The sequence below is a fragment of the Heloderma suspectum genome, chromosome 4, assembly GCF_057233095.1.
Source record: "Heloderma suspectum isolate Gila_16-S chromosome 4, 16-S_ref, whole genome shotgun sequence".
Taxonomy (NCBI): Eukaryota; Metazoa; Chordata; class Lepidosauria; order Squamata; family Helodermatidae; genus Heloderma; species Heloderma suspectum.
Window position 1 is genome coordinate 251,159,578 of NC_139461.1, and position 22,837 is coordinate 251,182,414.

The 22,837-nt window shown below is 44.9% G+C and overlaps 1 protein-coding gene across 3 annotated transcripts in view; it reads right to left on the reverse strand.

Moving 5' to 3' along the window:
• LOC146348501 (Krueppel-like factor 15) overlaps window positions 1-10,905 on the reverse strand; it is a 29,953-nt gene extending 19,048 nt beyond the window's left edge. The window contains exons 1-2 of one of the 3 annotated variants that reach the window (XM_084853284.1): window positions 10,828-10,905; window positions 6,524-6,649 (exon numbers count right to left, since the gene is read on the reverse strand). The gene's annotated coding sequence lies outside the window, so the exon portion shown is untranslated. Of the gene's footprint in view, window positions 1-6,523; window positions 6,650-9,307; window positions 9,490-10,827 lie in introns of those variants that run through there. The other 2 variants (XM_084853285.1, XM_084853283.1) reach the window with 2 other exon arrangements.
• Window positions 10,906-22,837: the final 11,932 nt, after the last annotated feature.

Here is a 22,837-nt window from a genome sequence, read left to right on the forward strand (position 1 = left end):
GTACCTGAGAAGAGAAAACCAAGTAAGAATTGGTCTTGAATGAACTTGGTGCAGACACAGGTATAAGTAAAGCGTTGTTGTGAATGGAGTTAACATGTTGCTCTGCCTAGTTTTGTCAGTAAATTTCATCTTCACTGCATGAGACAAATGAACAGAGGCCTATAACCAAGCCCACTAATTATATGGCCTCAGCGTTAACTTCTTGGAATTCCCCAGTTCCTATACTCCATTTAGGGAAGGAGCCATAGCTCAGTAGTAGGGCACATGCTTTGCACGCAGAAGGTCCCAGATTTCAATACCCGGCATCCCTTTTTATTTATTTAAATATGTATAAGCCGCTTTTCTGGACTAATCCATCCAAGGCAGCAAACAAAATACAAGAATAAAAATACAATATAGTATAATAAACTTGTAAAATTTAGAAATACAAAAACCTAAGATTAGAATATAATTCAGTTACTATGAAAAACGTTTCCAGCTATTCAAGATCAAGACAACAGCAGCATAATAAAACTATACATTAAAGGCCAGAACAGGTAGGTTTTCAAAGCCTTTTTAAATACTGCAAATGAGGGGGCTAACCACACATCCCCTGGGAGGGAGTTCCATAAGGTAGGGGCCACTACTGAGAAGGCCCTGTCCCTAGTGCCTGCCAGTCTCATTGATCTTAAAGGTGGGCCAATGAGTAGGGCCTCTGATGCTGATCTTAAAGCATGGACAGGTTTGTATAGGCACAAATGGTCCTACAAATAACCTGGCCTCAAACCATTTAAAGATGCAAAGGCCAAACCAGCCTGGTCCCAGAAACACACCAGTAACCAGCGCAACTGGCACAGAATTGGTGTAATATGGTCTGATTCTCTGGCCCCAACAAGCACTTGAGTGGCCACGTTCTGCACCAGTTGAATGTTCTAGGTCATCTTCAAAGGCACCCCATGAAGAATGCATTACATTCCTCCAAGTAGTCTAATCTGGATGTAACCGTTGTATACATGACGGAGGTTAGATCCACTTACCCTAGATAGGTTGCAGCTGGCACACCAGCCTATGATGAAAGGCACTGCTAGCCCCCGCCACCATCACTTGTGCTTCCACAGACAATGCCAAGTCCACAAGAACACCCCCCCCCCCAAACTACAAATGTGGTTGTACACTTCAGGGGGAGTATAACCCCATCTAGAATTGGTTGCCCCCACTATCCATATCGGCCAGTTTCCCTACTCACAGCACCTCCATCTTGCCTGAATTAAGTTGCAGCCTTCATCTACCCCAAAACTACATCCAGACACTTGTTCAAGAGTTCCATAGCCTCCCCAGGGCTTGTAAAAGGAAAAGCAAGTTAGAGTTGCATGCCATCAGCATATTGCTGATATTGCACCCCAAACCTCTGGATGATTTATAGAATCATAGAATAGTAAGGTTGGAAGGGGCCTACAAGGCCATCGAGTCCAACCCCCTGCTCAATGCAGGAATCCAAGTCAGAGCATCCCTGACAAATGGCTGTCCAGCCTCGTCTTGAAGGCCTCCAGTGTGGGAGAGCCCACCACCTCCCCAGGTAATTGGTTCCATTGCCGTATTGCTCTGACACTCAGGAAGTTTTTCCTGATGTTCAGTCGGAATCTGGCTTCCTGTAACTTGAGCCCATTATTCCGTGTCCTGCACTCTGGGATGATCAAGAAGAGATCCTGGCCTTCTTCTCTGTGACAACCTTTCAAGTACTTGAAGAGTGCTATCATATCTCCCCTCAGTCTTCTCTTCTCAAGGCTAAACATGCCCAGTTCTTTCAGTCTCTCTTCATAGGGCTTTGTTTCCAGTCGCCTGATCATCTTTGTTGCCCTCCTTTGAACCCTCTCCAGCTTGTCTGCATCCTTCTTAAAGTGTGGTGCCCAGAACTGGACACAGTACTCCAGATGAGGCCTAACCAGTGCTGAGTAGAGGGGAACTAGTACTTCCCGGGATTTGGAAGCGATGCTTCTATGAATGCAGCCCAAAATAGCATTTGCCTTTTTTGCAGCCACATCACATTGTTGGCTCATATTCAGCTTGTGATCGACGACAATTCCAAGATCCTTCTCGCTCGTAGTGTGGTTGAGCCACGTATCCCCCATCTTGTAACTGTGCATTTGGTTTCTTTTTCCTAGGTGCAGAACTTGGCATTTGTCCCTATTAAATGCCATTCTGTTGTTTTCTGCCCAGCACTCCATTCTATCCAGATCACTTTGAATTTTGTTTCTGTCTTCCAAAGTATTAGCTATCCCTCCCAATTTTGTGTCATCTGCAAATTTGATCAGCATTCCCTGCACCTCCTCCTCCAAGTCATTAATAAAAATGTTGAAGAGCACTGGGCCCAGGACCGAGCCCTGCGGTACCCCACTCGTTACCTCTCCCCAGCTTGAGAAGGTCCCTTTGATAAGCACTCTTTGAGTCCGATTCTGTAGCCAACTGTGGATCCACATGATCGTTGTTTCATCTAGCCCACTTCGAGCTAGTTTGCTCATCAGGATATCATGGGGCACTTTGTCGAAAGCTTTGCTGAAGTCGAGGTATATGATGTCTACAGCATTCCCACGGTCTACAAGGGAGGTGACTTGATCAAAAAATGAGATCAGATTTGTCTGGCAGGACTTGTTTTTGACAAATCCATGTTGGCTTCGAGTAATCACGGCATTGTTGTCAAGGTGCTTCCAGATGGATTGCTTTATCATCTGTTCCAGGATTTTCCCAGGGATTGATGTCAGACTGACTGGTCTGTAGTTCCCAGGTTCCTCCTTTTTACCCTTTTTGAAGATAGGGACAACGTTAGCCCTCCTCCAGTCATCTGGCACTTCCCCGGTCCTCCATGATTTCTCAAAGAGAATAGACAGCGGTTCTGAGAGTTCTTCTGCCAGTTCCTTTATGACTCTAGGATGCAGTTCATCTGGCCCTGGAGATTTGAACTCATTCAAAGTAATGAGGTGTTCCTTGACCATATGCCTGTCGATCTCAAGCTGCAATCCTGCCCCTTCAGCCTGTACTTCGCCTTTGCCAGGGGGGTCATAGACCCTCTTTTGGGAGAAGACTGAGCCAAAGTAGGAATTGAGCACCTCTGCCTTTTCTTTGTCCTCTGTTATCATTTTGCCATCCTTATTTAATAGCTGAACAACCATTTCTTTCCTCTGCCTTTTACTATGCACGTAGCTGAAGAAAGCCTTTTTGTTGTTTTTAGCATCCCTCGCTAACCTCACCTCGTTCTCCGCTTTAGCCTTCCTGACGCCATCCCTGCAATTCTGTGCTACCTGCCTGTACTCTTCCTTTGTTACTTGGCCTTCTTTCCACTTCCTATATGTGTCCTTTTTTGTTTTCAGGTCATCCCTAAGCTTTTTGTGAAGCCACATTGGCTTCTTCTGTTGTCTTCCACCTTTTCTTCTTGTTGGAATTGTTTGTGATTGTGCCTTGAGAATTTCCTTTTTTAAAAGTTCCCACCCATCTTGGACTCCTTTTCTCGCTAGCATTGCTTGCCATGGGACCTTACTGATCATTGTTCTGAGTTTATTAAAATCAGCTTTCCTAAAATCCAGGGTACGCGTTTGAGTACACTCGGCTTTTGCTTCCCTTAGAACCAAGAACTCAAGTACAACATGGTCGCTTTCCCCCAGAGTTCCTGTAACTGCTACTTTATCCACTAAGTCATCTCTGTTGGTTAGGATCAAGTCAAGGATAGCCGATCCTCTAGTTCCTTCCTCTACTTTCTGTAGGAGGAAGTTATCCGCCACACAAGTCAGGAATTTCCTGGAGGGGCCATGTTTTGCAGAATTTGTCTCCCAACAAATATCGGAGAAATTGAAGTCCCCCATTACTACTACATCATGCTTCCTTAAAACATTGGCTATTTGCTTTTCAAAAGTTTCATCCTCGTCTTCTCCTTGATTGGGTGGCCGGTAGTAGACTCCGACCACCAGGTTCCTTTTATTCTTTGCTCCATTTATTTCAACCCAGATGCTCTCGATGGGGCTACCAAGCTCCTCCTCCTGTATTTCTGTGCAGAGATATGTATTTTTCACATACAGTGCAACCCCGCCTCCCTTTCTGTTCCTCCTGTTCTTTTTGAACAAGTTATATCCTTCAACTGCTGTATTCCAGTCATGAGAGTCATCCCACCAAGTCTCAGTTATACCTATCAAGTCATAATTTCCCTCCTGTATTAAGAGTTCAAGTTCGTTCTGTTTGTTTCCCATACTCTGGGCATTAGTATATAGACATCGAAGACCATGTGCTTCATAGTCTGGCTTTCTTCCTACCTGTGTCTGAAGACTATTATTGGGCGCTATCAGAGCTGTTCTCTCCATTGCAGTGCATGCGCCTACGTCCATTGTTACCCCCAACATTACATCTCCCTTCCCCGTAGGATTCAGTTTAAAGCCCTCCTGATGAAGTTCTTCATGCTGTGGCCAAACACATTCTTCCCAGCCTTTGTGAGGTGCAACCCATCCCTAGCCAACAGCCCATCTTCCAGGAAGTATAGCCCGTGGTCCCAGAATCCAAATCTCTCTCGTCGGCACCACCTTCGTAGCCAGTCATTCACCCGGAGTATTTTTCGTTCCCTTTCTATCCCTCTTCTAACTACTGGAAGGATGGATGAGAAAACTATCTGGGCCCCAAAGTTCTTGAGTTTCCTTCCCAAAGCTTCAAAGTCTGACGTGATCTCTTCGTAGCTCCGCTTGGCGGTATCATTTGTTCCCACATGGATGAGAAGAAAGGGATACCTGTCAGTGGGCTTTATGAGTGCAGGCAACCTTTCAGTCACGTCTCTAATCTGTCCTCCCGGGAGACAACATACCTGGCGAGTCCACGGGTCTTCGCGACATACTTGGGTCTCGATCCCACGCAGCAAGGAGTCTCCCACTACTACCACTCTTCTCTTCTTCTTCTTGTAGGCCTGGGTTTCATCGCCTCTGTTTGACTGACCTTTAGCCTCTTGCTCACTCTCATGCAGGTTCCCCTGTGATTCTTCCTCTGCAGGCTGTCCTCCAGTCTCATCTGCAAGTACCTGGAATCGGTTCCACAGCTCCACCGCTTCCACTGGTGCAGAGTGGCGTCTAGTTCTTCTTCTCCTAACTGTCACCGTTTTCCAAGGAGTATCCTCTACTCCATTTTTCTTCACCTCAGCATTTCCCACTGCCTCATCTTGCTGTTGCTCTTCAAGCTTCTGGTCTGCCCTTTGCTGCTGTAGTTCCCCCATTCTGTCCAAGAACTCTTCGTGTTCTCTTATTCCCCGGAGGGTTGACAGTCGCCGCTCCAGTCCACTTACTTTTTCCTCCAGCAGCGTGATCAACTTGCACTTGTTGCAGGTGTAGGCCAAGTTGTTCTCAGGCAAGAAAACAAACATTGCACACACCTTGCAGGTCACCACCACTGGAGAGTCTTGTCCTTCCATAGCCTCTTTTCCGTTTTTGTGTCTAGCTTTGTGATTGTTCTAGACTAGCCTGTGCCTGCTCCTCTACTCAGTAGAGGTTAAAAGCAGAGTCCCACTGGTGTGGAAGTGTGTGTTACAAGACAAATAAATGAAAAAAAGTTAGTAAAAAAAAAAAAAATGTTAGGGGCCTCCCCCTTGACCTCCCCTGCCGAACTCCCCTGGCCAACTCCTGTTTGCTCCCCCTGTTCACTCACTCTGTTCGCTCGCTCTCTGGGAGCTTGCCTGATTCTGTAGTCCCTGGACCAGCTGGAGCAGCTTGCTCTGCTCTGCTCTGCTCAGCTGGGAGGCGGGAAACAGACTGAAGCTTCCCGCCCAGTCAGCTGCTGGGAGTACTCAGGCCACACCCCTCCAATTCAGTTGGAGCTCTCAGAAGCTCCTGGTGAGCTCACAGCCAGTCAGAAGGATAAAGGGCAGCGCCCTGGGCTTCCTGCAACCCACTTACCTCTTAGCCTCTGTCTCCTTTGTCTCCTTTGTCTCTTCAACCACTGCAACTCCCCTGGCCAACTCCTGTTTGCTCCCCCTTTTTATTTACCCCAGTGATTTCATGTAGACATTAAAAAGTCTGCAGTACAAGACTGAAGCTTGCGGCACCCCATATGTCAAAGGCAGAACAGAAATTCCCCATATCTACCTTCTGAGAACACCTCTCTAGGAAGGACCAGAGCCACCACAGTGCTGTGCCTCCTAAACCCAATCCTGCCAAGCACCCTAGAAGGATACTATGGTTGATGGTACTGAAAGCCACTGAAAGGGTCAGGAGAACTGATAGGGCTGCATTCTTTCCATCCAGCCCTGGCTTAAGTCATTCACCACAGTGACCAAAGCTGTTTCTGTCTCAAAACCAGGCATCAAACCAGATTGGAATCGATCCAAATCATCAGTTTCCTCCAAGGCTACCTGGACTTGAGAGGCCATCCCCCATTCCAGCCTTTTGCTCAAAAATGGAAGATTGGACACTCAGCAGTAATTGTCCTTGATCATAAAATCAAGACCTGCTTTTTTCAAGAGGTGTTTCACTACTGCCTTTCTTAACGACAGCAGGAACACCTCTCTCAGAGAAGCACTGATTACCTCTGAGGTCCATAATCCCAACAAAGCTCTTGCAGATTTCAGCAGCCAGGACAGGCAAGGGCCCAGAGCACATGTAGTAGGTCTCAGTCCTCCAAGTAGTTTGTCCACATCATCAGGTTGCACAAGCTGAAAAATATCCATAACAACAGGACTAGACAGCATCCTACCAGCATCCATCCCTAACCCTGTTAAAACTATGGCATCTATCCATGACGATAGAATCATCACTGGCTCCCCTACCCACAGTTCATTTCCCCTGGTCCATTACAGAAAACCAGATCCAGAATATGCCCTCCCACATGCATTGGGTCCAGTGTAATTTGAGACAGACCTATGGTTCTCATGGAAGCCATGAAATTCCAAACCAGCCTAAACAAGGCAGCCTCAGTGTGAATATTAACGTCCCTCAAGATCTTGGGGTCTTCAACATCATACCAGAGACCACCTCCAGCAGCTCAGGTAGGGAGACTATGGGGCAGCAGAGTGGGCAGCACACCAGCAGAGTGGGCAGCACACCAGCAGAATCCCTATCCTTCCTGCTGTTCCTAGCACCACGCACAGACACTCAAATCAGGCAGACTGTTGAAAAGCACACCTAAGGAGGGAGATGGAGTGATACAAATGATCAGGTATCAGGTGGTGGAAAAGACCCGTGCCCCTGACCCTGGAAAGTTGGTGCCAATCAAAGTACACAACACTGGATAGATGGTCAATTAGCATGACCCAGGGTAAGGAAGCTTCCTATGTACCTACTCTACAATAGAGGTCCTTTTATGACCGCTTCCGACAATCAAAGAAATATAAAACATTGTTTTATTTAATCCCCTGCAAATGTAAACATGTCCAGTTAAATAATGCCTTATGGAAATGGCTCAAGAGATCTTTACAGAAACCTTGAAGGAACACTGTCTTAATGGGCAAAACCTGGCAGCCAGAGGAGTTGGTTCACACATGCTTGTTCATCATTTTAGAACTGCAGCACCAAATGATGACTTGTTTGTGTGAACGGATGAAAGAAAGAAAAGTAACGGATGGTGTAAATTATTCTTTTCCAGAACTCTAACACATTTCAAGCTATCACTCTTACTCTGCAACAATTCCTAAAATGATCCAGTCAGGTCACACATTTAGCTGCAAGCCAGCAAGTGTTGAGTAAGCAAGGGATGAGAAATCAAGTGGCAAACATGCACAGGTACATAGAACAAAGGGGGTTTGCATACATTATATTAAAGGCACTGTTGAACTTATCTTGCATTGTGTGTGCACATTGCTACTATGGGACAGAAAGTGGAAGAGAGCCATTTTGAACAAGATGTACAGTCTAGCCAATGCAGACTTTACGTATGAATTACATAAGAAATGCAGAAAGCACACATAATCCTATGTATGCTTACTTGAAATCAGTGGGACATGTTTTCAAGCATGCAACTGATCAGTATATATCATTCATACAAATGACCTTCCAATATATTAATATGCTGTATATGGTTTTAGCTTGTTGCAGTAAAGGCAGCACTGGCACATCAAGGCTATAGAAATCATTGTCTACCAGCATCATGTACGATAAAGCAAATACTTTACACTCAAAAATATGGATTCAGAAATAAAAGGATTTCAATGCCTTTTTGTCCTTGAGTGCTTTAATCTTACATTTGGTTTTTTTTTAAATTGCAAATCACATCATAATGCATTATGGCAGTCTTCCCCTAAATGGTCCCCTCCAGATGTTTCACACAGCAGCTTCCAACATTCCTTATCATTGGTCATTCTGGCTGGAGCTGATGGAAGTTGTTGTCCAAAACATCTGGAGGAAACCAGGTTGGTGAAGGCTGCATTAAAGCATAGTCTTGGGTTCAGGTTTGCAGAACTTGGTTCAAAGCCTTTTGTTCTGTCACTTGACTTTTCATTGCATTGGTTCTCATCTGTGACAGGAATAGATAGAAGACATCTGTCCTACTGTACAGGGGCTTTGCGAAAATAAATACATTAAAGATTATGGTTGTGCTAATGTAGCAATACACACAGGGCTGTTCCACAGCCTAACTGAAGGCTTGTAAAGTCTTCTGAGAATATTAGGCAAGAACTACTGTATTATCTCAAGTAGTGTTAATTTTGGCACATACCTATTATTCATCAGTTTTGTGTTATCATTAATGTCACAGTAGCCTTTTCTGTAAAGGAACAATTTAATGGTTTTGGCCATTGGTCCACTGCTAATGTTGGCGTTGGAAAGTTGAGACTGTTGTTGTTGTTCAGTCGTTAAGTCGTGTCCTGCTAAGTGAAAACCTTGGTAAAGTACCAAGTTCATGTCTATATAGTGGGTTTTAGTATTTGGTGCAAAGGATAAGACCCTCCAGTTTGTCCTGTGCCTTAGCCGATAAAAATACAAGGGTGGGTGTACCCATAATCTCTTTTTCCACACCATTGTAAAGTAATTGCAACTGAAGAACTTCTCACTTGGGATGATCTGGGGCAGGGTGCAAATTAACTGAAGACTTCTATTTTATTTGAGGCCATTTGGCTGAGAAATTAATTCGTTGCCTTTGCCTTCTGTGAAATTTAAATAAACCCTAGTCATAATCTCTAACTGTGAATGTACGGATGCACATGAGCATATGCAAATTTTGCGCAGATATCTGTCCGAGGGTGGGGGGTCCGGGCCCCGAAACTTTTCCGAGCCTAGCAACGCCCTATTTTCATCCCTCCAGGGCTCAGAGGCGTGAAATATGAATCGCAAAGGCCATGCGCCCATTCAGGACCCGCAGGATCCTTGACTCTTCATACCCTGCGAGCTGCTCAGACGGAAAGAATGCGCTTCCCGGTCGAAGATCGCGCACGCGAAGGGCCAGCGCTCTTCCACGGAGCGCACGCTCAGCTGACTCGCCGGCCATGTGACTAGAGCACTACTCCCCTACCACGAAATTAATTCCGCCCCTCACCATTCATGGCAACCTGGGCTCCCGCCCTCCAATCAAGCGGCGCGGGCCAGATCTGACGTCAGTCAACACATTTCCGCGCTTCCAATAGGGCCGCCCAAGTTTGTCTCGGCTCCGCTGGCCGCGGGAGGAGTGAGCGTCTCGAGTTACTCGCGCTGGGCAGCGCCTCGCTCCTCGGCGGCGGAGGCCGGTGGCTCCGATTTCGGCGGGGGCGCGTCTCCATTCTGGGTCTCAGTCAGAACCAGCCAGAACTCTAAAGAAGCTATTCAAGGTGTTGAGCCCGATCCTCGAAATAGGTCCGGCACCTGGAATAGCTCCCTTAGACCTCTCGCTGGTCCTGAGACCCGGAATGGCGTCACCGCCCCACCGAAATCAGAGCCACCGGCCTCCACTGCGCCACACGATTGCAAAACCTCTGCCCCGAGAAGTTCAGCCCGCTCGGCTGGATTCCTGCGCTTAAAACCCCCGATTCCATTTGGCAGCGTGGCGAGAGAGGATACAGGCTGCATTTCTGGATTAACGCTTTCATGGCGCGGAAGATCGGCTCGAGAAGGCCATTCGCGCGCAGGAAAACCATATTTTCCACCTCCTCGAGGGCTCCGAAGGTCCGAGGGAGCAACATAGAGTCTGAAGCTATCAATGCGCAAGGTGTCTTTGTTTTGTTTTTTTAATTTCTCCATTCGCGTGCAAAATAATTTAGGGCGCGATCCTATCCATGCTGAGGCAGGAAAAAAAGTCCTACAACTCCCAGCATTCCTAGGCTGGCTGGGGAATGCTGGGAGTTGTAGGACTTTTTTCTGTCTCAACATGCATAGGATTGAGCCCCTGGCTGGATATTTTAAAGCGCTGATCCCCCTCCAGAGCTCTCACGATTTCAGTGGGGGAAATCTGGCAGACTGCAAATCACATCCCTCAGCAAACCGGGCACGCACATCGGCTCGCCTCGTGGGAACCCCCATTTCCGTTGCCCAACTCAGCCAGCTGGGGCAGAGTAAGACCATACCTTTCCACACACCACCACCACCACCACCACCACAAAAACCCACACACACACACACAAAACACGATTAGAGCAAGGGTGGGGGGCGCGTTGAAAAAAATGGGGTGACATGACGGGTCATGCGTAAAAGGTATCGCGCTACCAGCGCAGCCACCCCCGGTGAGCCCTTCATTTATGCCCCACCGCCACCACGCTTGCCCAAAAAAGGTCCGCTCCGACTCCGGCAACAGAAACGCTCCCCAGCCTGCTGTGTTTAACTCGCGAGCGACTCCGTGCAACGCCTTCCCAATCAATACCCCGCTCCATGAGGTCTCTCAGGCTCCGATCTGGCCCGTCCAGGCCAGCACGGCTGCCCAGTTAACCCTTACCATCGTCGCCCAGCTGCCAGCGATGCGCTCCCCGCCAGCAGTCGGCCTGACTCTGTCGCGCTCGCTCGCTCGCTCTCTGCTCACATGATCCGAGCGAAGGTGGCAGCCGGAGCAGCGGGCCCGCCCCCTCGAGGGCCTGGCTCCGTCCTCGCTGCCCCATTGGCAGCTGGTGGCAGGGGCTCGCCGGGCCCTTCGTCCCGCTTGCTGAGAGCGCGCCCGCAGCGCGCGCCCCGGGGCGTTGTGTGAGGGAACCAGCACATCGCGATCGTAACACCCCGGCCTGTCAGAAGCACTCCCTGAATTCATTCCCGTTGATTGCGCCGGGACTCGCTCCTTCCCGGTAAATTTCCAATCCTATGCATGTTTAGACTGAAAAAAGTCCTACAGGCTGACTGGGGCATGCTGGGAGTTGTAGGACTTTTTCTGTCTAAACTGGATAAGATTGCCCCCTTAGGGTTTCAGCTTTGTCAGCCCCGGGCCGAGCCTGGTGAAAAGAACAGAAGGAACGAATTATAAATATATATAACTCACATGCGGCCGTTAAGTGGGCGGTTCGTTATGAGTTACACAGGTGGTTATTGATTTAGAAACAAAGATACATATTCAAGAACGATTTAGGGTGTAATCCTATGCATGTTTAGAATGAAAAACATCCTGCATTCCCAAGCATGGCCGGCCGGGGAATGCTGGGAGTTGTAGGATTTTTTTCTGTCTGAACATGCATAGGATCTCCAGCAAAGGAGATCGTTACCTTGTTGTGATGCTGGAGCTGGAGCATCTCAGTGACATCGTGAGCTAAACCGTGAAGGGACACCCAAGACGGGAAGGTCATGGCAGAGAGGTCAGACTAAATATGATCCCTGGGGAAGGAAACAGCAACCCACCCCAGTATTCTTGCCATAAAAACTAAATGGATCAGTACACCCAGAGATATGTTGGTATACCATCGGAAGATGGGACTCCCAGGTCGGAAGATGGTCAAAAAGCTACTGGGGAGGAACAGAGGATAAGTTCAACTAGCCCCAGATGTGATAATGCAGCTAGCTCAAAGCCGAAAGGACGGCTAGCAGCCGATTGTGCTGGTGGTGAACGACGAATCCGATGTTCTAAAGATCAGCACACCATAGGAACCTGCAATGTAAGATCTATGAGCCAGGGCAAATTAGATGTGGTCACTGGGGAGATGTCAAGATTAAATATAGGCATTTTGGGTGTCAGTGAACTGAAATGGACTGGAATCTGCCACTTCACATCAAATGACCACCAGATCTACTACTGTGGACAAGAGGGCCACAGAAGAAATGGAGTAGCCTTCATAATTAATAATAAAGTGGCTAAAGCAGTGCTTGGATACAATCCAAAAAATGACAGAATGATCTCAATTCGAATTCAGGGTAAGCCATTTAACATCACAGTGATCCAAATATACGCCCCAACCACAGATGCTGAAGAAGCAAAAGTAGATCAGTTCTATGAGGATCTGCAGCACCTACTGGATAGTACGCCAAAAAAAGATATTATTTTCATTACAGGAGACTGGAATGCTAAGGTGGGTAGTCAAACGACACCTGGAATTACAGGCAAGCATGGTCTGGGAGAACAAAATGAAGCAGGACATAGGCTGATAGAATTTTGCCAAGACAACTCACTGTATATAACAAACACTCTCTTCCAACAACCTAAGAGACAACTTTATACATGGACTTCACCAGATGGTCGACACCAAAATCAGATTGACTACATCCTTTGTAGCCAAAGGTGGCAGACATCTATGCAGTCGGTAAAAACAAGACCTGGAGCTGATTGTAGTTCAGATCACGAACTTCTTATTGCACAATTTTGAATCAGACTAAAGAGAATAGGGGAGACCCACAGATCAGTTAGATATGAGCTCACTAATATTCCTCATGAATATGCAGTGGAGGTGAAGAATAGATTTAAGGGACTAGATTTAGTAGATAGGGTCCTGGAAGAACTATGGACAGAAGTTCGCAACATTGTTCAGGAGGCGGCAACAAAAAACGTCCTAAAGAAAAAGAAAATCAAGAAGGCAAGATGGCTGTCTGCTGAGACACTGGAAGTAGCCCAAGAAAGAAGGAAAGCAAAAGGCAACAGTGATGGGGGGGATATGCCCAATTAAATACAAAATTCCAGAGGTTAGCCAGAAGAGATAAGGAATTATTTTTAAACAAGCAATGCATGGAAGCGGAAGAAGATAATAGAATAGGAAGGACAAGAGACCTCTTCCAGAAAATTAGAAACATCGGAGGTAAATTCCGGGCAAAAATGGGTATGATCAAAAACAAAGATGGCAAGGACCTAACAGAAGCAGAAGAGATCAAGAAAAGGTGGCAAGAATATATGGAAGATCTGTATAGAAAGGATAATAATATCGGGGATAGATTTGACGGTGTGGTCAGTGAGCTAGAGCCAGAAATCCTGAAGAGTGAGGTTGAATGGGCCTTAAGAAGCATTGCTAATAACAAGGCAGCAGGAAACCACGGTATCCCAGTTGAACTGTTTTTAAAATCTTGCAAGATGATGCTGTCAAGGTGATGCATGCCATATGCCAGCAAATTTGGAAAACACAAGAATGGCCACCAGATTGGAAAAAATCAACCTATATCCCCATACCAAAAAAGGGGAGCACCAAAGAATGTTCAAACTATCGAACAGTGGCACTTATTTCACATGCCAGTAAGGTAATGCTCAAGATCTTGCAAGGTAGACTCAAGCAATTCATGGACTGAGAATTGCCAGACGTACAAGCTGGGTTTAGAAAAGGCAGAGGAACTAGAGACCAAATTGCCAATATCCGCTGGATAATGGAGAAAGCCAGGGAGTTTCAGAAAAACATCTATTTCTGTTTTATTGACTATTCCAAAGCCTTTGACTGTGTGGATCATAACAAATTGTGGCAAGTTCTTGGTGGTATGGGGATACCAAGTCATCTTGTCTGCCTCCTGAGGAATCTGTATAACGACCAAGTAGCAACAGTAAGAACAGACCACGGAACAACGGACTGGTTTAAGATTGGGAAAGGAGTACGGCAGGGTTGTATACTCTCACCTTACCTATTCAGCCTGTATGCAGAACACATCATGCGACGTGCTGGGCTTGATGAAGCCAAGGCTGGAGTTAAAATCGCTGGAAGACACATTAACAATCTCAGATATGCAGATGATACCACTTTGATGGCTGAAAGCGAGGAGGAGCTGAGGAACCTTATGACGAAGGTGAAAGAAGAAAGTGCAAAAGCTGGGTTGCAGTTAAACCTCAAAAAAAAAAACAAGATTATGGCAACAAGCTTGATTGATAACTGGCAAATAGAGAGTGAAAACATGGAGGCAGTGACAGACTTTGTCTTTCTAGGCGCAAAGATTACTGCAGACGCTGACTGCAGCCAGGAAATCAGAAGACATTTACTTCTTGGGAGGAAAGCAATGACAAATCTTGACAAAATAGTTAAGAGCAGAGACATCACACTGACAACAAAGGTCCACATAGTTAAAGCAATGGTATTCCCCGTAGTAACCTATGGATGCGAGAGCTGGACCATAAGGAAGGCTGAGTGAAAGAAGATAGATGCTTTTGAACTGTGGTGCTGGAGGAAAATTCTGAGAGGGCCTTGGACTGCAAGAAGATCAAACCAGTCCATACTCCAGGAAATAAAGCCAGACTGCTCACTTGAGGGAATGATATTAAAGGCAAAACTGAAGTACTTTGGCCACATAGTGAGAAGACAGGATACCCTGGAGAAGATGCTGATGCTAGGGAAAATGGAAGGCAAAAGGAAGAGGGGCCGACCAAGGGCAAGGTGGATGGATGATATTCTGGAGGTGACGGGCTCGACCTTGGGGGAGCTGGGGGTGGCGATGGCCGACAGGAAGCTCTGGCATGGGCTGGTCCATGAAGTCACGAAGAGTCAGAAGCGACTGACCGAATAAACAACAAAAATGCATAGGATTGCACCCTTATTGTGTTTTACAGTGCAAGCCTATACATGTCTACTCAGAAGTAAGCCCACTGAGCTCAGTGAGCCTTTCTTCCAGTAAATGACTTTAGGATTGCATCCTTGTATAGATAGTGTGTTGGATTTTACCAGAGAAGCTCCCTTCACTTGCTCAGCCACACTCAAACTCGTTCTGGTTGTTCTAGGGCAGAGCTTTCCAAACTGTGTGCCATGACACATTAGTGTTTCTGCGGCAGTGTGTAGGCGTGTCACGCGAAATGCAGAAAATTGTGCAGAAGGGCACCGCGGAGCTCCCTTACTAGCGTTTGCTTCCCTTGGCCCCTCCCCCAGAACTTCCTAAAGCAGCTAATGTTAAAGCAGCTAAGCCTTAGCAGCTTAGGCTTAGCTGCTTTAACATTAGCTGCTTTAGGATTGTGTGGCATCTTGACATAGGACGCATGTGACTGGCGGTGTCAAAGCGGTATGGCGAGGAGTGTAGTAACGCTGGCTGCATGCGGAGTGTGGAGAATTCGGAATTCTCATTGGAGACTCCTTTAACGGAGCAATTAGTTGTGAGTTACACCACCCCCAACTCTCGGCTGTGCTGAGCGGAGGAGTCCCACAGAGGTCCTGGACTGGGACTGCACCGAGTGGGCCGTCCGCCATCTTGGCCAATCAGAACGGAGCTCAGTGGAGGCCAGAAGCCTTGGAATCAGCATGCTCCCAATCACCCAGGCGAGCGCAGCTGCAGGCTGTCACCCAGTCAACCCACCTGCTGCTGGCTGAAGGTAGGCCACCCTCCCAAACCCAATGTGGCAAACAGCAAGCCACCCGCCACTTGGCACTTATGATTTGATTTCTGCAATTTATTTTTATTTTTACTCTGCTGTAATTGTGGATTGACCACCCACTGGCAGTGTACCACCGGAGAGTGCTGGAGCTGGACTCTGGACATAGGCAGTGCAAATATTTGCAGCAATATAGCCTTGTAGTGAGACATATATATTTACACCATCTTTGTTGGACTTTTGCTTCTCTACTTCATGTGTTTTTGCAGCTGAGCTCCTACCTGGACCTATGTGTCCTAATATGTATTGTAAATACTTTAGTTAATTTTGTTTATTTTTCACATTTTCTCCTGGTCCTGATTCCTATCTTTATCTCACTTTATCACTGTGGGAGTGGAGCGCAGGTGCTGTTATTTTCATAAGAAAAAACAAAGAAAGATAAGCGCTAAAAACAGTCCTGTTATTTTCATATTTAGTTAATGCTAAAACCTAAAAATAAATTCGCATAGATTTATTCATTAAATTGCAGTTGAATTACCCGTAAAATGGATACGTTTCTAATTAAGAAAAGGAAAGCTGGTGAAGATGACGTTTGTGATGAACAAAATGTAGCCGCTATAGAGGAAACTATGCAAGAATCAACTGTTGAACGGTCTGTATTAGTACGTAAGATGTGTAAAGGAAAAATTTCCAAGCCTCATTTATACAATAAAGATTATATAAAACTGGGGTTCACATTTTCTGGTAATGAAAACAATACTTGTCCCCAGTGTTTACTTTGCGGGGATATACTTGCAAATGAAAGTATGGTACCAAATATATTATTACCTCAAAACACTGTCATTTGTCAGAAAAACCAGTAGAACACTGAGCTTTCAAAATCTATAAAGAAGCAGTCTGCATCATTCACAGAGAGAATGAAGACATCAGAGAAAGCTCAAAAGGCAAGTTACTTAGCTGCTCAAATAATTGCCAGAAACAAGGACCCACACACTATTGCCAAAACCACCATAAAGGAATCTTGCTGTGCTATTGTTCAAACAATGTTTGGGCCCGATTTGAGATAGAAGTTAATAAAATCCCTTTGGCAGATAACACGATCGGAAGACGTATTCAAGACATGTCTGATGACATTAAGCAGCAAATGAAGGATATTTTTCAAGACAATATGATCTTTACATTGCAATTAGACGAAGCAACAGATGTCAGGGGGTTAGCACAATTATTGGTTTTTATACGTTTCATTCATACTGACAGAATTATTGAGCAGTTCTTGTGTTGTCTAAAACTTCCAATGAGAACTAGAGGTGAAGATATATTTAAAACTTTAGATTGCTTCATGGAGGAAAATAATTTGCAATGGTTAAATTGTGTAGGAATATGCACAGATGGCACACCCTCAATGGTTGGTTCAACAAAAGGTTTTATAGCTTTAGCAAAGAAAGAAAATGAAAATATTATAATTACTCATTGCTTTTTACATCGCGAAGCACTAGTCGCACAAACCATTGGAAATGAATTAAGAAACATTTTGGACAAAGTGGTTCAACTGTCAATTACATTAAAAGTAGACCTCTTCAATCAAGATTATTTGCTCATATTTGTGAAGAAATGGGGGCAAGGTTTAAAAAGCTTCTACTACACACACAAGTTCGTTGGCTCTCAAGAGGTTGAGTGCTTTGTCATGTATACAACTTGAGGGAAATGATGCTTAAACTTTTTGAGGAAAATCAGCAAAATGAATTCTGCGATCTAATTCAAAACAAACTTTGGTGCACAAAATTGGCATATCTTGCTGACATATTTGAATATTTGAATAAAATAAACACCAGTATGCAAGGAAAAGGAGAAAATATCTTAACAGCGGTAGATAAAATTTGTGCTATGAGAGACAAAATAGCCATTTGGAAAAGGAAAGTAAAATAAGGAAATTTTGAAATGTTTTCCAAAATTGCTGAGTGCCAGCTAAAATGTGATATCAGCTCGCTAATTGTTGACCATTTAACATTGCTCAGAGAGAAAGTTCATAATTACTTCCCAAATGTTGAAATCCAAGACTATGATTGGATCAGAAATCCATTTCTTTCAACTGCAACGAGGAACTTTTCACTTATTGAAGAATTAGCTGACATAAAAAATGATCGAAATCTGTTAATGATGTATGAAGAGGGTGACTTAGACGGCTTTTAGATTCGCATTTCAAAAATGCATCCAAACATAGCTAAAAAAGTGTTAAAAATTCTTCTGCTGTTTTCTACTACATACATTTGTGAAGTATCCTTTTCAACAATGGCAAACTTAAAGACACTGAAACTTGGAAGCTTAAAAATGCTTGATGACGAAATGCGAGTGTCTTTATCTAATATTCCACCAAATATTGAAAAGCTGCGTTCATCCCATCAACCTCATACATCCCATTAAAATGGTAGTTATTGGTGTTATTCAATTTTTTTAAATTCTTGCACGTATTTACATATTGTTACTCATAAATGACAAGAATGTATGTTATTATCTTACAAATCATATATTTTTAAAAATATAAATGAAAGGTTTTCATGAGATATGTTGTGTCCCCATACATTCCATTATTACAATTTATGTATGTGTCCGAATCTCTTATAACGGGTTAGTTTAACCTCCGGTTTGCTAGTAAAACTGAATTACTGTGTTGTGAAATGATGCATGTCTAAAAAGTGTGTCACCAACATGAAAAGTTTGGAAAGCTTTGTTCTAGGGCAAGTCATATAGGAGGGGTAAAGAACCTTGGGCCCAGTGGCCAAATCCACCCCAACTGGGGTCCTAATCTGGCCTTATGGAGTTCCCTAGAAGGGAACCCTTCTAGGGTTCCTACCTCCTTTGCTTTTGGCCCCTGCCCACCACTGGAATGAGGCCCCAAAGAACTTCTCCAAAAAGGAATTTGGCCCTCTGGCTGAAGGAGGTGCTGCACCTGCTGTCATACAGCCTGTCTGTTCAGGGCCTAAATTGAGCCAAGCCTTATTTTTAATCTTAGCACTTAGGCTGGAACATCCTAAGAGGAAAGTGCTTCTGAGAATGTGCAGAGTGCTTTCCCATCACCTCTGAATATCCAAGATTAGAGGCAGGAGTACAGAGGCAATGACTGGGATCAGCAGGTGCAACTTGCAGGAAGACTTGAGATTCAGTACTACCACTCCCCCTTTCTGAAGTCTGAGCTGCATCCCCAACCTTTTGACCTTATGGGGCTGGGCTGCTTTCCCAGGGATCAAAGAATTGCAGCCTAAGGCAAGCCACTGTTGTCTCGGCCACCCCTCTCTGCAGTGCTGGGATAATGACCCATCTTACAGCACTGTCATAAGGATTATTGAGACACTGACTGTGAAATCCTTTGAACACTTAAAAAAAAACCCAATATGTAAGTTCTAAGCGTGATTGATGAATATTGATAGACAAAGCTTGGTCTATATCACCATCAAGCTGAGGCATATACAGTTAGCTGCCATCTGCTGTGTTCTTGCCAGTCGTAACAGGATCAAGTTCCTAAATTAATTCGCCATAGAAGGTGCACTCTCTCGTCCCTAGAGCATGATCTAGCATGATTATTACTATGACTGCTTTCTCCCCAGAAGGCTTGAGGTGCTTGCATTAACTTGTAGCCAAATTAATTAGCTTACTAGGAATGATAATGAGAAGGTGCCATCATTAACTTCTGCAGGCTGCCAGCACTCCCGATCTTTCTTTAATTTATTTCGGGAACTGCCCAGATTTCTGCCACAGTTGAATTGCATGTTTTGACAGGTAGTGCCCCCAAGACAGGGAACAGCCAACCATTTTGATGGCCTGAAACGTTTAACCCATTTTTCCAAGTCAGCGGTAGGTTTGTAATTTGCACACAATTTCAGGAAGTTGCTCCACTGGCATCAGTGGGACTAAAACAGGCATAAGTGATTGCAGTGTGTGTGTGTACACACATGCACCACCCTGGGGATGCCAATTGGTGTTGAAGTTGGTGTGGGATATACATTTTAGAAAATAATAAAAAATAACTACAAATATACAGGGTAAGAGACCGATCCTATGGCTCCTAGTCAGTGCCTGGGGGGCCATAGGATAGTTTGGATTCCTGGATCTGAGGTCAGAGGCTGATGGGCATCCAGATAGCATTGTGCTCTAAAGTGGTGAACAGACAATGCTAGATGGTACAATAAGGGCTAGTTCACACATACATGTTTGTCACTTGACAGCAGTATCAAGTGATAACTTGCATGCGTGAATGAGCCATTACAGGTGAAATACTACAGATGGACCTTTCAGACAATTTCATACACAATGCTTTTAGTCAGGTACGGTTCTCTTTCCAGGCCTCTGGTCCAGTTGTATACCAATTAGGGGCGTTTTACCTTGTGTTGGGCAATTGCTTTTCCTGTGTGCTGGGACAAGTTGGGGATTCTGTTGTTGTACTGCTCAATCTGCTTGCTGCCCAGCAGCCTCCCTGCCTGAGCTAATAGAGATGGTCTTAGGCTTGGTGCTGAGGACTCCCAGAATGGTTGATCTGGGAAACTTCAAAGCCAGTGCTGGGACTGCTTTATACTGATTGACTGCCTCTCACCCCCAAAGTACAGTGTTTAGAGAGCCCCTCCTAAAATGTCCCCTAGGATTAGAAGGTGGAACTGCTCATCACTCATCCCCACTCGCCACCCCGCAATCAGCATTTAGAGAAAGAGGGCTTTTCTACATGAAGCATTTATTGCACACTCGTCATTCCCTACTTACAGTTATTTATGGGTTCTTTAGACTATGATGTGACCCTCCAGTTTTGCTTCTGTTTTTAAAGGGCACTTTTGGTGAGTTTTTTTAGAGCAGGGAAAATGCAGTATTATTTGTGAAAGCGCGAGAAAACACATTTTCCACTTGTGTGATTGTGCTATTCTGCTGTACCATGGTGCCACCTAGAAGTTATGTAGAGGAAAAGCAGGAAAGGAAATGCTTTTCGTGTAATGTTCAAATCTCACTTGTGTAACAAAACTGCAAGTAGATACAGTGGATTAACAGCCTCATGTAGAAAAGCCCACAAAAGCAAAAGATCCTAATTTTGGAGAAAGAACATCTTCCTCTTCAAAGCCCAAATTGGTCACAAAGCTTTGTGCTCTGTCTCAAGAACACCAGTACTGATGGATTGGGGCCCAATCCAGCTTGGGCTTCAGACAAATCTGATCCACATCCCTAGCGGGAACATATCTTGCCAGTACTGAAAGAACTTCACCTGCTACTGGTCCATTTCTGAGCACAATTCAAAGGTAAGCTAGTGCTTACCTTTATGCTCACATACCAACCTGTCTGTGCACTGAGGTAATCTTCAGAAGCTCTCGTTCAAGTGTCCTCACCATCTGAGGGAAGGCAGGTGGTGAACAGAGAGCCTTCTTAATGATGGTGCCCCATTTGTGGAACTCTGTCTCTCCAGAGAGGTTCACCTAGCACCAATGGCGTTATATTTTCAGTGCCAGGCAGAGTGCCAGACTTTTAAAAGTATTTTGATATATTTTTCTTTTTTAACACCACATTGTTCATTAAGTTTTATTTGTGTCTTAGCTTGTTTGTGGAAGCCGCTGTGGAAACTCTGCTGAAGAGTAATATATAAATCTTATAATAAATCAATAACCATCTGAAATCACCAAAAGGTGGTGTGTACATCTCCAGATGTTTTGGACTTCAACTCCCAGGAGCCCCTGCCAGCATAGCCAATTGTCAGAATGCTGGGAACTGACACACAAAACATCTGGAAATCTATTTTCTCCCCACCCCTGGTCTAGATGAATGAAAGCCCGAGCTGACTCATGTAAATTGGCTAAGTGTGCCTGTGGATGACCTGGTTGGTGAATAAGACCCAGATTCCAAGGTTAACGAGCCTGGCAAAGGCCTGTGCCAGAGGGGGAACTACTGGACCACTAGACTGGGATTCATGCCCCAAATTGTAAGACTATGGATGCAATTGATTCACTGATAATAACCCAAGGACTAGCTGAAATCCACAAAATAAAGTGTCTGTGGTAAGATCCTAACTACAATGTATTAAAAATCAGAATGTTAATGTTTCCTAGACCTAGGACATCTTATAGCACCACCTAATGGAGAAAGTGTGCAAAATACACCATATAAAGCCTAAGTGGGATCATATATTTTTAAAAAGCAAGGCAGCAACGTCGGAGAAGGGGACCATCAGTGTTCCTGCTTCACTGCCTGTACAGTTGTAGTTTCTCCCATCATTCTAGCATAGTGAGGAAGCTGCTAACCTTTCTCTCTAACAGGTATCCGTTGCCTATCCTTGGCCTTCCACGAATTCCTTTGTCAACTTGTGCTGACACTTTTTCACCAGATTGATTTCCCAGCCCCAAGTTGCATGAGCATGCATTAATGGGTAGTTTGCCAAATTTCTCTGGCAGGGTGCTTGGGCCTTCCCTCTTTTTAATACTTGAACAAATGTGAACACACATGAAGGATGTCTCCCCCAGCCCCATTCCTCCAAATGATTATTTATAGTTGTGATTTCCCCCAACTGTGATCTAATTATGGCTGTTAGTTTACTCATCATCATAGCATTCCACACTTTAAGACATTCCTCACTCAATGGCTTCGTGTTGCTCTTCTATTTAATTCATCGAATGACTTTGAAGATACGCAAAGCTTTTGAAAGGATAATGCTATATTCTCAAAATGTATGATCCTGACAGCTATGGCTTGATTATGTCAGCATCTACCTGAAGAAAAACTATACATTCTCTTTATTCTTGTTAGCATATATTACCTCTGAAAAAGAAGTTTTCCTTAATTGCAGCATTATTTGATATGGCAGGACTTTTCACACTTATGTCTCCACTATTCCATATTTATCTCAGATAGTACAATGCATCTATTCCTTACTTGCAGATACTGAAATAGCCTTACTGGACAATCCGGCATATTCTTTTTCTCATTCAGAGTGCTTCCAGATAAGGCTTTTAAGGGTGCCATCCTCCTGACTCATTCATGGAATTTTACAGGGGATCCAGGCGGTGACATCTTACACCTGTAGTCCTCCCGTGTTTTCTTCCCACTTCTTCCAACATTTTTCTTACTGCAGAAAATCCATTAAGTAAGAAAAGATGGACTAGCTGCACAATGCCTTTGTATTGTTAGTACCCTTCTTTCTGGAAGCACCTTGGTGTCAAACAGGAATGGGCAACTTCCCCCTTTCCCCCGGGCTGCACTCCCTCTCAGAGGAAATTTCTCAGGGGTGGTGTACCAGTGGAGGGTGGGG